The sequence below is a fragment of the Poromitra crassiceps genome, assembly GCF_964638095.1.
Source record: "Poromitra crassiceps genome assembly, chromosome: 3".
In the NCBI taxonomy this organism is placed as follows: Eukaryota; Metazoa; Chordata; class Actinopteri; order Beryciformes; family Melamphaidae; genus Poromitra; species Poromitra crassiceps.
The window spans coordinates 18,358,597-18,371,984 of NC_139625.1; positions in this window are offsets into that span (position 1 = coordinate 18,358,597).

The following is a 13,388-nucleotide window of genomic DNA, read 5'->3' on the forward strand; positions in this document are numbered from 1 at the left end:
TGCCCCTCCTCTGCAAGGTGAGATAGGGAAGTGGATGACAATGCAGTTCATACATCAGCCATCCTCCATCACATAGGCTACTTGAATATACTTTCAAAAGAGAACTGCTATTTCCGCTTACATTCCGTTACCTCCTATCTGGATTGAAGACGCCCTGCATTTACACTCCTTATAGGTGGTCAAAATGTGTGTCTCTGACCACCTCCGTATATAGGTCGTTTGGATTATCAGATCTTCAACGCATCTTGATGTTTTTGCACTATCCGATCCAGCAGGATGAACTTTCAGACATTGACTCTTAAATACCTTTCCTCAGTCAAAATGGCAACATTAGTCAACGTAGGCCAATCAGAACATAGTTGAAAGTGTCTATGAACCAAGAATGATTGGGTCCACTCCATTAGGGTGTGCCGGTGCGCCGTCCATTACGTAGCATCAAGGGCAGAGAACTGCTTAAATGGAGTGCCATCTGTCACCTGGTGACAACAAACCTGTCAATGTCAGCCCATCGGATCGCTAAGTGAACAAACGACAATGGACGATGGCGTCAAACCTTGCTTCTTGTTGCCCTAATTGAGTCAGAAACGTCCCTTGGATTGGAACAAACACATTTCCATAATTGCTAGTCAACATTCATCAATTGACTGATAGACGAGGAGATAACTGAAGTGAATCCCTTGCGAGCTGTATCCTGCTGTGAGTGTTGATTCAGAAACTATGCTGCCAGTTATCAAAGCTAGAACTAGATCATTATTGGTATTAATAACATGGACAGTTCCCACTTGATGGATTAAAGATGGATTAAGGAGGCTGTTTGTGAGCAGGATATTTGAGCAGTAAAGGTCACTTTCACTGTGGGCCCGGAGTAGAGGAGGGGTGACAGGGATATAGGCTCAGAACTCACCAGCCCTTATACAAGACAGGCTTGCAGTGGTGTGGTGTCTCCTGGGGCCTGTACTACAAAGCAAGATTAGTGGTTTAGCGAGGTAACTTCAGGTTTAAACCTGGTTTAGCCGTACTACAAAGCAAGTTAACTTCTTACCAACATATATTTCCATAGCAACTTATGCTTCACACTTAACCTGGTCCGCAGCAGGTTAAGTTGCAAGGATAAGATTAGACCTTAAATACACTGCCCACGAACCAATCGAATCAGCAGCTTGAATGAATCAAGGACGAATAATTTAATTAAGCCCTACTTACCACTTTGGAATATGTTTTTATATATTCATTTTAATGCTCTCAAGTAGCCTAGATACGTTGTTTGACCCCGCTGATCGATTGCAGCTGAATAGTGAGTGGAGAAATATCACTAAACCGGCATAAAAAGGTTACATAAACGTCTCCAAAGCGCACGGTGCCGTGTGCGCAACAGAGCTGAGACTGACGTTGGGTTGGAATTGAAATGGTCATAGCCTACATGCTAGAATAGCCTACTACATCTAAGCAATTTAATATGGGATCACCTGCACATATCATCATCATGATGATGAATCATCTTAATCATATTAAGATGATTCATCTAGGCTACTCCTGCATTTTGCAGCTGCAACTGTGTTGCTTTTGGCCTGTATGATGTGATTGAACTTCATATTTCCAGCATCATTATATGAAATATGGAGATATGCGCTCTGCTGACAATAGCCTATAGGCTATATGTGACCACAAAATAGGCTATTTTTTATAAATGAAATCTATGCCCGCACGTACCGTGTCGATTCAGTTCAGAAGCATTTTTAAATTTTATTATCATTCTTTTTTTTATTGATTAGCCTATAGGAATTATTCAATCAAATAGCCTAATAATGATCTCAGATGTGTTTAGTCGCACAGTGCGACTAAACACATCATGAGATCATTATTATTCATTGAGACTAAATGGTCTATACATACGGATTTTGGACTGAGATAGATTACACATTCCTTCCACAAAAGACTGTAGATAGAGAGCTGTATAGCCTACGAAACCGCTCTTCAAAGAAATTACTGGTGTGGATAAAAGTGGTCACTTTAGACAGTCATTCGGGAACAGTAATAATATCCAAAGCAGATCTGTATTTGCGGTTTCAATAAATGAGGAAATAGGCGTGTCTGGCGCTGTCGGAGTTGGAGCAGTCCATATTGCACTGTGATTGGCAGTTGTTAAAAACCACGCCTCTTTTGCGGGCACGAGCTCCAGTGCACGGGCATTTTCATGTGCACGAGCTGTCAACTAGATTAGAAAAACCTGGTTCGCGTTAACGAGTGGCAATCGACGTTCGTAGTACAAGTTAACTACAATCGAGCTGATCTGGTTTAGACAAACCAGATCAAGGGACAGATCCTGGATCTTCTTATCCAACATTCGTAGTACAGGCCCCTGGTGATGCTCCCTGCACACAGGAGTGGCTTGGCTTACATAGTGATATAGTGGAATGAGTCCTGAAATTCATCTGTTTGAGCAATTGACAATAATATCAGTTCAAAAAAATGTACATCAATGAAAACATTGTTTCATTTCAAATCTTCCGTTAAGCATGATTTATGCAGTGTTGGGCAAGTTACTTTCAAAATGTAATATACTACATATTACTAGTTACTTTCATTTGAAAGTAATAAGTTACTTTACCATATTACTGTCTGTGTAGAGTAACTCGTTACTTATTACACTACTTTTGCATTACTTTCACCAAAACAACAGCAGCAGCAGAATGACATCGCTGCCCTGGAACCATTCCGAAAAATAATTTCAACGGCCTTGAAGTCAGTGTAAACAATCCAAAATTCAAAATGTTATCCTTTTCCTTTGTTATTGCCATCTATAGTGGTTATTTGCATAAAAACACACACAGTTTGATTAGGAAATGATTGTATCTTTTTTAAATATGAGCTTTGATTTAAAAAAAAGTAACTCAATTGACAAAGTAACTGGTATAATATTACTGAAATCCTATAAGTAATAAGTTATATTACTGAGTTACTGCTAAAAGTAATATATTACATGTAATATATTACTTTTGTAATGAGTTACCCCCAACACTGGATTTATGCCACCCAGTTCTTTATTATAGTGGATTTTTTGTTACATATAGCTTTACCACACAAAAAAAATAAAAAAATAATGACACTTCCATTGTTAAAGCCCCATTCAGCAACTTTTCCAAGTTTTGCTATTGGAGAAACTGCGCCCTCTGCGTGCAATAGTATCGATATCGATATCGCCGTTCAAAGTCAACAAAACACAGCGCCATTTTCGTAGCAAATCCACACCGAGTTACTTCCTTGTTTTCATGAACACAGCGCTCCCGCTGTACAGCGCATGCGCGCATCTTGTCACCGGGACGCAGGCACCAAACTGCTTAGTCCCAGGAGAGGCCTTTGGAGGGCGGTGTGTGACCAATAGACGTGACATTCTCCCTGTTACAAGCTACCATCTTCAATGACGAAAAAGCTATTAGATTAAGGTGAAAAAGTTACTGATTGGGGCTTTAAATGATCTAGCATTCATTGGAAACATTAATCTATATTGTTTGGAATTGAGATGAAGGCAATCCTCCCAGTAGTGCTTTTATAGCTTGAATAATGTTCCGGGTCAATTTGACCCGAAAGGGTTTCAAAAAGTGAACATATAACACCATGATCGGCGGCAGATTTACAACTAATTGTTATCATTGGTTTCAAGTAAGAGAAGCCAAACTTGTGTTAAACCACAACTTTAAAGGATTTAAAGATCCTACAAACTGAGCTCATATCATGTGATTTAGTGATTTATTTATATATTTTTAATTGAGCGAAACCTATGATAATAATTACAGTAATAGTCTCATTGGGATAATTCAATTATAGTGAAATTTATATATTCCCTATTTTGCTAGGGAATCCCTGGAACCTCCTCAAGGACACTTTAGGGTCCCTGGACCCTATACTTTGAGAACCAATGCCTTAGATTCACAAGCTTCTCCGAGTGTACAATGACGAATCCACAATCAGCACTCCTGCCCTCATATCATCTCTATCTTGTAGAATCCAACAAATTGAAATTTCAGGAAAACTAAAAAGAAAAAACACATTTTGAATTTGTCCTCTTGAATTGCTTTGACATTTTACAAATCATCATTAATGGTTGCCCTTGGTCTCAGTGACTCCAAAACATGGCAGGGTTTTCCCAAAACAAAGGCAATATGGGTCAGGCAGTGGAGCTGTGTGAGGGCAGTTCATGCAGTCAGCCAGCAGAGAGCGACGCACGCACACCGTAATGAAGCTTCTACAGACTGCGGCTTTGGGGAAAAGCTGTAAGCCACTCTCTAAACCTCTGCAACACTTTAGAGGAGCTGGAGTCATGTGCATGCGAGTGTATGTGCACGCCCGTGCCTGAGCGTACGTGCACCCCCGTGCCTGAGTGTACGTGCACGAGCGTAGGTGCACGCCCGTGCCTGAGCGTACGTGCACAGCTGTGCCTGTACAAGTACACTAAGCTTCAACCCTCTCAACACAAGCAGAGCTGGAAGCTGTGGCATGCATGACATGCACAATGGCCAGGCAAGACAATGCACACAAGAAGCCTGTGATCATGTCCCTGTCCCCGTGTGGAACAGCTCGCAAAGCTTCATGCTGCTCCCGCCCACCCTTTTCAGCTCCAAGACATCGCCCAAGGTGTGGATTTAGGAAGCCGCGCGCGTGCACTTCAACCCATCTTTACGCAAATCATCCCACATTCAGAGTAGCTTTTATATCTGAACTGGTGATCAGACCAGGTGGCAAGCTTGGTCGGGCTTATTTAGCTATATTTCCTTGAATGGCCACTTGAGGCTGGCTCCAAAAGCGAGTAAACCCCCATAGACCCCCATGTTAAAATGTCTGTCGTAACAGGATTAAACATGTTTACAGTTTCAATTTCACATTTCATGACAAATGTACGAGGGGGGTGAATTTTTATATAACTCACCCGTTTAGAGTAAAAGTAGATGATAGAAAAGACTATGTTTTGGGCATGATTGACAGGTCGCCTGTCCACCGAGCACGGCACAATTATAGCAGGCGCAGCTGCGGCTCTGTGTGAGACCCCCGTCTTGTGCCGTCTCATGCAAACAGTGTGACCACCAAGATGGCCGCGGCCACACTTGGGCTTCAAAACGGGAGTCCAAAACGCAGTGGGTCACGTCACGTTTTTTTTTAGGGCTTAACACCCGCAATCACTCCAGGGCAATTCAGCCGCCTGTGTTTTGCAGTGCAGCATAAACGTCCTGAGGGTGCTGCTTGAGCCAAACAGCCATTTGGCACGGGTCATTTGAAGGGTCAACTGCACACCAGAGGAAGGGGCGTAAATACTCTGGCAACACCTTGAATAGGAGTGGTCCCAGGGTATTCCTCTTAACAGTTTGTGTCCATGTATGTGTGGGTGTGTGTTTATGTGTCAGTAGACAAAGCATCCCATAACCTTGTGAGATGTGCGGGGATAAAGGAGTGGAGGCAACGTGTGCTAGAGAGCTACAATTCAATGAGTCACAGTGTATTTAGAGGCACAGAAGCACAGTGGATCCTTATGTGGAGTGATAGTATAATTTTGGGGGAGGAATTGCAGCACAAAGCAGGTCGGGCAGTGGTGAACTCAAGGTTAGAAGTCTACCGACCGGCTGGGTTTCCGCAGGGCTGTAAGGGGAATTTGGGCCGACAGTGGAACAGTTGACTTGACTTTCAATCAATTTGCTTCCTCCCGTAATTAGACAGTACAAAGCACAGGACAAGATTGTGATGGCAGTTATCCAGTTGAGCTACACTGCAAAAGACATCCATCTTAACGAGTCATTTAGTCGCATATTCAAGCCTTCAAATCTTGTTTTCTTGAACCAAGAGAGAACTCCAGCTAATGAGGGGAGATAACTCGTCCACTTGTGTCCAATGCGGCGTAGCTTCTTCTGGAGGTCTTTTCGGGTATATGCCCCGAATACCCGAGGGTCCGACCCCTATCCGGCCGGTCTCGGGGTCCATTCAAAGAAAAGCGACCGTGGGTCCGGCTTTGACATTGAAATGTCAGGTCCAATAGGACCCAAGTGGACGCGGTGTGGCTGCCAACCACCCCTTTCTATATCGTCAAATAACTTAACAAGCGCAGATTCGCAATAGCTGTGACCAGATATGCCATGTCAGAGTGTGACGTCATCCACTCCATTGTGATGTCATCCAGGTGCCCCTTTTAGCCAATTGGCATTAACACACACACACGCAAGCACGCGCGCACGCACACACACACACACACACACACACACACACACACACACACACACACACACGCACACACTTGACCCCACACTTGACCTCCATGCCAATTTCCAGCCTCCTAGAGCGAAAACTGTGCCCACTAAAGCGTGGTGAACTTTTTGTGGACCGACCGACCGACCGACCGACCAACTGCCTTATAGAGCTGCTGGCCATGCTGGCCACAGCTAAAAATGAACTTATCATACAAATGAGCACTTTAATCAGCTTGATAAGAACTACCTAAATTGATACTGCAGTTCGATTTTTTGGTTTGGCTGCTGTTAGAGGGCTTCGGGGATGTTTGTTTTTCCTCACATTTTTCTCCCCTATAGAGAACTTGGAAGCTGGAAACCCTCATTAGTGTTTTGCTTGCATCTGTGTTTCCCCTGCCTTTTCGACACAAAATGGCCCCCGTGAAAAGGGTCTATTGTGCTGTACCGAGACTAGCACCATGCTTCCTCCGACACATGCACAGTTGCCAGCCGCTTCTTTTCACCTGACAGGGGGAGCTTCACGGGGAGGATGTAGCACGGGAGGATCACGCTATTCCCACCAGTTCCCCTCCACCCTGACCAGGCACCCAAACCGACCAGAGGAGGCACTAGACTAGAGCAGCGACCAGGACACACCCCCAATCCGGCTTCCTACCCGCAGACAACAGCCAATCGCACGGGGGTGCGAAGTGACGTAGGCAGGGAATCTACCGCTACACTACCCGGACGCCCGACATTTATCGTTTCTGTATAGGTCCAGGTCTCAGGTTTCCAATAATAGACCGTCCGGTTGGGTTCTGGGTACTACATTTCTGGGTCTTTTTGGGTTCAGGCATGACTTTTTGGACCCGTGAAGACGTATTTTTTAACCTTTATTTATACAGGGGGAGTCTCACTGAGAGAAATGCTCTCTTTGTCAGGAGCATCCTGTTCACATTTAGACACACATTCATATACTGGAAGCTGACCAGTACAACCACAGTCTGATCGAGCAGTTTGGGTTAAGGGCCTTGCTCAAGGTCATCTCAGTGGTCGTAAAGAGGGAGGGGAAAGTGCTGCTTTTTCACTTTTCTCACCCAGATTTATCCTGCCGGTCCTGGGGAGTGAAGTTGAACCGACAACCTTCCGGTCACAAGCTTGCTTCTCTAACCTAGTCTGGAGCCGTTTCCACCGCTTTGAGACCTGGGGGCGTAAACCAATGTGCAATGGCAGGAACCGAAACACGTTTACCAGGTACATGTGCGGCAAAAAAATCTTCCGTATAGCTAACGTTAGCTAGCTAGAGCCTGATAACACGAGGTGACTAACGTTAAAAAGTTATACATACTGTAGTACATAAAACAAAACGATGCAATATGGCCGCCTGTTTGTGGCGACTAGTTATCCTATACAACTGGAATCAGCGTCTCAACAGGGGAATGATAAAAATGTGGCACGACATGCCACATGTTCTGGTTTACATGTTCCGGCGTAGACACCGGAACCACACCGAGAGGTGTAATTCAAGTGTAATGGGACCAAGGCTCTTCTCCTCGGGAAGAGCCTGGTGACACAAGGTTATCTCTAACCTTAGCCCCCGTTCACACAGGACGCCGAAGCAACGCTCAACCTAAGCTCTATACGCTGAACCCACAAGTTTCATTTAGGCGTCCTTGTTAACAGGCGAGGCCGTTCACACCACCCGCGCGCGTGTCACGCCGAAGCCTCGCCGAAGCCACGCTCACGCCTTGCTCAAGCGATCGTTCAGGATTCACGCCTATTCTAAGCGTGACGCGTGCTGAAGCCGAGCATTGATCTGGCAAGCCAGGCATGAAGTCTATGGGAGTTGTGGGCGGGTTCAAGGCACACCAAGGAGGCGCTGAGAGGAAAAGAGAAGGCTTCTTGTGTGAACGGTTAGGCGTCAGTTCAGCGTGTGCCTGCTTCAAGCTTCAGTTCTACTTACGTTCGGCGTCCTGTGTGAACAAGGGCTTAGGCCACCACTGTACTTTCTAACCTGATGCTTTGTTACACACAACCAACTGGTCCTTGGAAAACGGGCAGGCACTTTAAAAAAAATGCTTGGCTGGTGATTGGATGAACGATCGGTTTATCGCCGTCTATCACAGGCTAACTTCAACCACTTACTGTACAGGACCGCCTCCTCATCCTTGGATGCCGATTGGTCCGCCCTACTGGTGGAGTTGAGTCAAACGCATCACATGATCACGATCACGCGAGAAATCCATCTTGCCACGCTGCCAGAGAATCCAGCTGCCTCGCAGGATTGTCCCAGAAATGAATGTTACCGTCTCAAAACAAGTCGGAATGAGGCAGATCTGCATTGGAAACAATTGAAATGATCCCCCTCCCCTTATTTTTCTTCTCTTTTTTCTTTTGCAGTGTACAGAAAGCTGGTCATATCAAAGATCCGCCCCACACTCCCCCCGGACCACGACCCGCTACTGATCTCGGGGGGCGACGAGACGGCCTACAGAGAGGAGGTGGGGGCCCTGGAACAATGGTGCCAGGACAACCACCTCTCTCTGAACGTCTCCAAGACCAAGGAGATCATTGTAGACTACAGGAGGGGGGGGGGGGGATCACCATCAACGGCACAGTGGTGGAAAGGGTGGACAGCTTCAAGTACCTGGGAGTCAACATCCACCAGGACCTGACTTGGGCCGGCCACACCGCCACTGTTGTCAAAAAGGCCCAACAGCGAATACACGGACTCAGGCGCCTGAAGAAATTTGGGCTAAGGCCAGAAATCCTTACGGACTTCTACAGAGGCACCATTGAAAGCCTGCTGACTGGCTGCTTCACTTCACTGCTGGGAACTGTACCACCATGGACCGCAGGGCGCTACGGAGAGTGAGACGCGCGGCCCAGCACGTAACAGGATGTGAGTTGCCAGAACTGCATAAACTGTATAAACAGCGGTGCCTCAGGAGGTCCCTGAAGATCATCAAAGACACAAACCATCCCCACAACAGCCTGTTCTCCCTGTTACCCTCAGGGAGAAGATACAGGGTTCCAAATCGCTTGAGGAACAGTTTCTTCCCGCAGGCCACGAGACTCCTTAACATACACAAATAGTGTAGTAGCCGTACCATACCGTACTGTAACTGCTACCATTACGTATGTCTAATGTTGAATTGTATGTTTAATAAGGAATATGCTATTTGCACCTGTATGTCAAATACGCCAAATTTAAAACGCCGAGTTTAATTGTATGTTTAATAAGGAATATGCTATTTGCACCTGTATGTCAAATACGCCAAATTTAAAATGTTTAAACACGTCTAAAGTATGCACATGACATGTGCACCTATGTGCAGTGAATATGCCACTGTCTCTGACTTGTCTTATCACTATACTGCCTTATTGCTTGTTGTGTCTCTTGTTGTTTTTGCACTCATATGCCCTGTTACATTTGTACTATGTTGTAAACGGAGTCCACAGCACAAGAATTTCACACGTGATACTTGTATCATGGAGTGACAATAAAAATCTTGAATCTTGAATCTTGAATCAGTACAGTAGTTTCTGTTATCTTTCAGTTGCAGTTGTCTTTGTTTATTCTTGCATTAGTTTAAATTAAAAAAAAAAGTATGATAAAATCTGAGAGCAGTGTGTAATTTCTTGGTATTCATGTCTGCCCATATTGAAATCTTACCTTGGGCGCTAAAGCGAAAGTAATACAGACTGAAGGCACATTCCAATCCAGATAGTGTTTTGAGGCAGAAGCGATGTCCTTACAGTATATGCCATGCTCTGTATAGTAATGGCATTATTGCCCAAATGGATTGAAGCTCAGGGCGTACGGCTCAGAGCACCGTGGAAATATATTTCATGGTAGAGATTCGTGCATATTCGAGGCATTCGAATCTAAGAAGTGCAGGGAATAGTCATATGTGTAATGACGGTAATATTATTATAGGGGAACAAGGTTACATTGTAGTGGCGCCCACTGGAAGAGAATTTCAAGCTGGAGAATTAGTGTGGATTTTGAAGTGCGGTCATACAAAGTTGGACTCAATTAACATTCATTTCAGGCAATTCAGAGGGATGCTTTGCTTTAAAGCCCACAAATTGTAGTCATTTGCCATCAATGGTGCTTGTCTGCCATCTATAAAGAAGTTGGAGAAAAATGCTCCAATGCACACACATAATTAGTATTATCTGGATTGTGGTTCGATGCACATTTCTAATTGAAGTGCAGGGCATTTAGCCCAAACGTGCACAGTGCAGGGAGTGGTTGCCTGCGGTGATGGGCAAAGACAAAAATGTATTTATTTATTTATGTATGTATGTATGTATGTATGTATGTATGTATGTATGTATGTATGTATGTATGTATGTATGTATGTATGTATGCAGGGGTGGACTGGGATCATAATTCAGGCCGGGCATTAGATACCAAGCAGGCCAGGCTGATACGGGCCGACGTGCGCGGCAAAACATTTGGGCCGTTTGAAGCCCAATTTGGGCCGTTTGAAGCCCAATTTGGGTCATTTGCAGCCAGATTTGGGCCGTTTGAAGCCCAATTTGGGCCGTTTGAAGCCCCATTTGGGTCGTTTGAAGCCAGATTTGGGCTGTTTGAAGCCCAATTTGGGCCATTTGAAGCCCAATTTGGGCCGAGTCCAATTTTACAATGAGATGCACCCACTTTAACCCTGAATGTAATTATTACTTCAGACTAACTAATAAAGTAATAAAACCACTAGTAAACCAGTAGGCGGTGCCTGGCCTGCTGTTCAGTGAGTGGCCTGACTGCGGGTGTAGCCGGTCCTATGCGGCCACACTGCGTTGTGTTCTGTGCACAATGACGACGGCGTACTACGACTGCAGGTGACGTTCTTTTATTTCTGCAACTGCAAGTTAATCAAACACAGCAAATGTCTTGGGTCAGCGACACACACACTGGTTTGCTCACTCCTCTCTGCAGTCCATGTGCAGACTCCAATTCAACAATTGAAATGCAACATACAACAAAATATATATACTACATCAAATTTACACTACAGTATTTTCCCATAAACAACAAAATAAAAATAAACAAGACAGAGATGCAATAATAATTATATGTAACAAGTGCAATCATTCACATACCTGCAAGTTAATCAAACACAGCAAATGTCTTGGGTCAGCGACACACACACTGGTTTGCTCACTCCTACAAGCCAAGAATGATAAAACACGTTCACCATCAAGGAAATAAAATACACACCTCTCAATGCTCAATTCAACTCAAACTCCGCGAAAAATCAAAGAATAACATACAATAAACATGTGGCAACAACTCACTACATCTCTACAACAAAGCAAACAAACATATTAGACCTGAACCAACGCTAGTTTCCAAACGGTATCAACACAATGACGCTACTCAAACAAATGCGACTCACCTCTCTGCAGTCCATGTGCAGACTAAGGGCCTGTGTCCACCTGGCGTCTTTTCCTCAGGTCCAGCGTCTATTTTCAATTGTTTCCAATGGGAGGAGAGCGTATGCGAGCGCACACGGACGTGTAGAGAAAGTGCAGAGCGCCCAGCGTCTTTTTTCGGCGTTTTTGTGCGCCGACTCCCAGCGCTTCCAGCTGAAAATATTTTAACTTTTCAGAAAGACGCTGGTGTCGGCTGCTCCTTTTCTGGTAACTAATCATATGGAAAAACTATCGCAACAGAGACAGAACGGCTCAATTGTGGGAGCAGATCGGCTAGACACTTAATATTTCTGGTGAGTGTTGTGCTTACTGCTTTTAATAGCGTAGCCTACCTGTGTTGTTAGCTTGCTAGCTGTCAGCTATCAAGCTGAACTAACGTTACTTGCAGACTGCTTCCTTGTATATTGTGCGCTGGGATCAGCGTTCCCCAGCGCACTCCCAGCGTTTAACATTGGAAAAAGACGCCAGGTGGACACAGGCCCTAAGGAAGTCGCGCAAAACCCTGCGACACCACAAGGCGGCACCAGAGCGACAGCGCAACGTCACAGAACAGCGCCAGATCAAACCAACTCATTCATTCATAACAAACCAAGGTGAGGGATTTTGGTAAAATAAATACATACAAACAGAAAAACGTACTTATAATAAATAAATGAAAATAAATATAATGGGGAAATATTGTTATTTTCTTTCCTGTTACATTCTCCCCTCCTTAATTTTGCCAAAATCCTGAACATAGAGACTTCAGTTCTAATGGCATGAGACCAAAATGTATCACATCAATCTGGACCAAAATACCCATAGGAAGACAATCCTATTTACTGCATAGTAAGCAACCTGCAAAGCAGGTTCAGAGAATACAGAAGTTGATCAGGCCTCTGCCGCTCCTAGTACACATGATGCCTTGTACACCACATAAGACTTGGTACACCTCTCTGTCCCAACATGGACATTCTGATTCAAACCAAAACAAAGTCACTACTGATAATAAAAGGGGGAAAAAAATTAAATAAAAATTAAATATAAATACCAACTGTCTCTGTGTGAGTTTCTATACTTCGTCCCTCCCAAATAAGGTAAGTAAAGATTGAGACCGTTTGTTAAATGTGTCTACCATACCCCTTGTGAAAGGTTTCTGCACCATGTTTTCTATCAACCGGTTTACTGCTTTCACCGTCCTACCCCCCCGCGTTCTGACCACCGGCCCCTTGTCCCCTGGCCCTTGGGTAAGTATGTTACTATCAGGCTTAGGTGCGGGAGTTGGAATGTTTGATGGCGTGGGGGTTGGAATGTCTGATGGCGTGGGGGTTGGAATGTCATGGGACTCTGCCTTGTCTGGGGCTGGAACATCGGCTGGAGGATCAACGTCGATGTCAACATCGATTCTACAGGACTCTGAGAAGTCAAGAGACCCAGGTAAGTCTGCTTCAGGTAAGTCCTCTTCATCCTGCATGCTTCTGTTGTCGACTGAATCAGACTGTAGCTCTGCATGAGTTGGCAGGTTAGATCCTCCTGGTGAGAAACTTGATATCTCCTCCACCTTTCTTGACTCAGTTCCATCCTCTGAAAACTCATCGCTATCATCATGTGATGCACATATCCATGCAGAAGTACGGCTTCCAGGGGCCTCGACTTCCAGGCTGTTCAAAGGGTCACCAGATTGAGATGACATCCCACTAGCCTTCCCTGGGATCATGTGATCATCGGCCTCGCTACTTGTTTGTTCTGGAACTG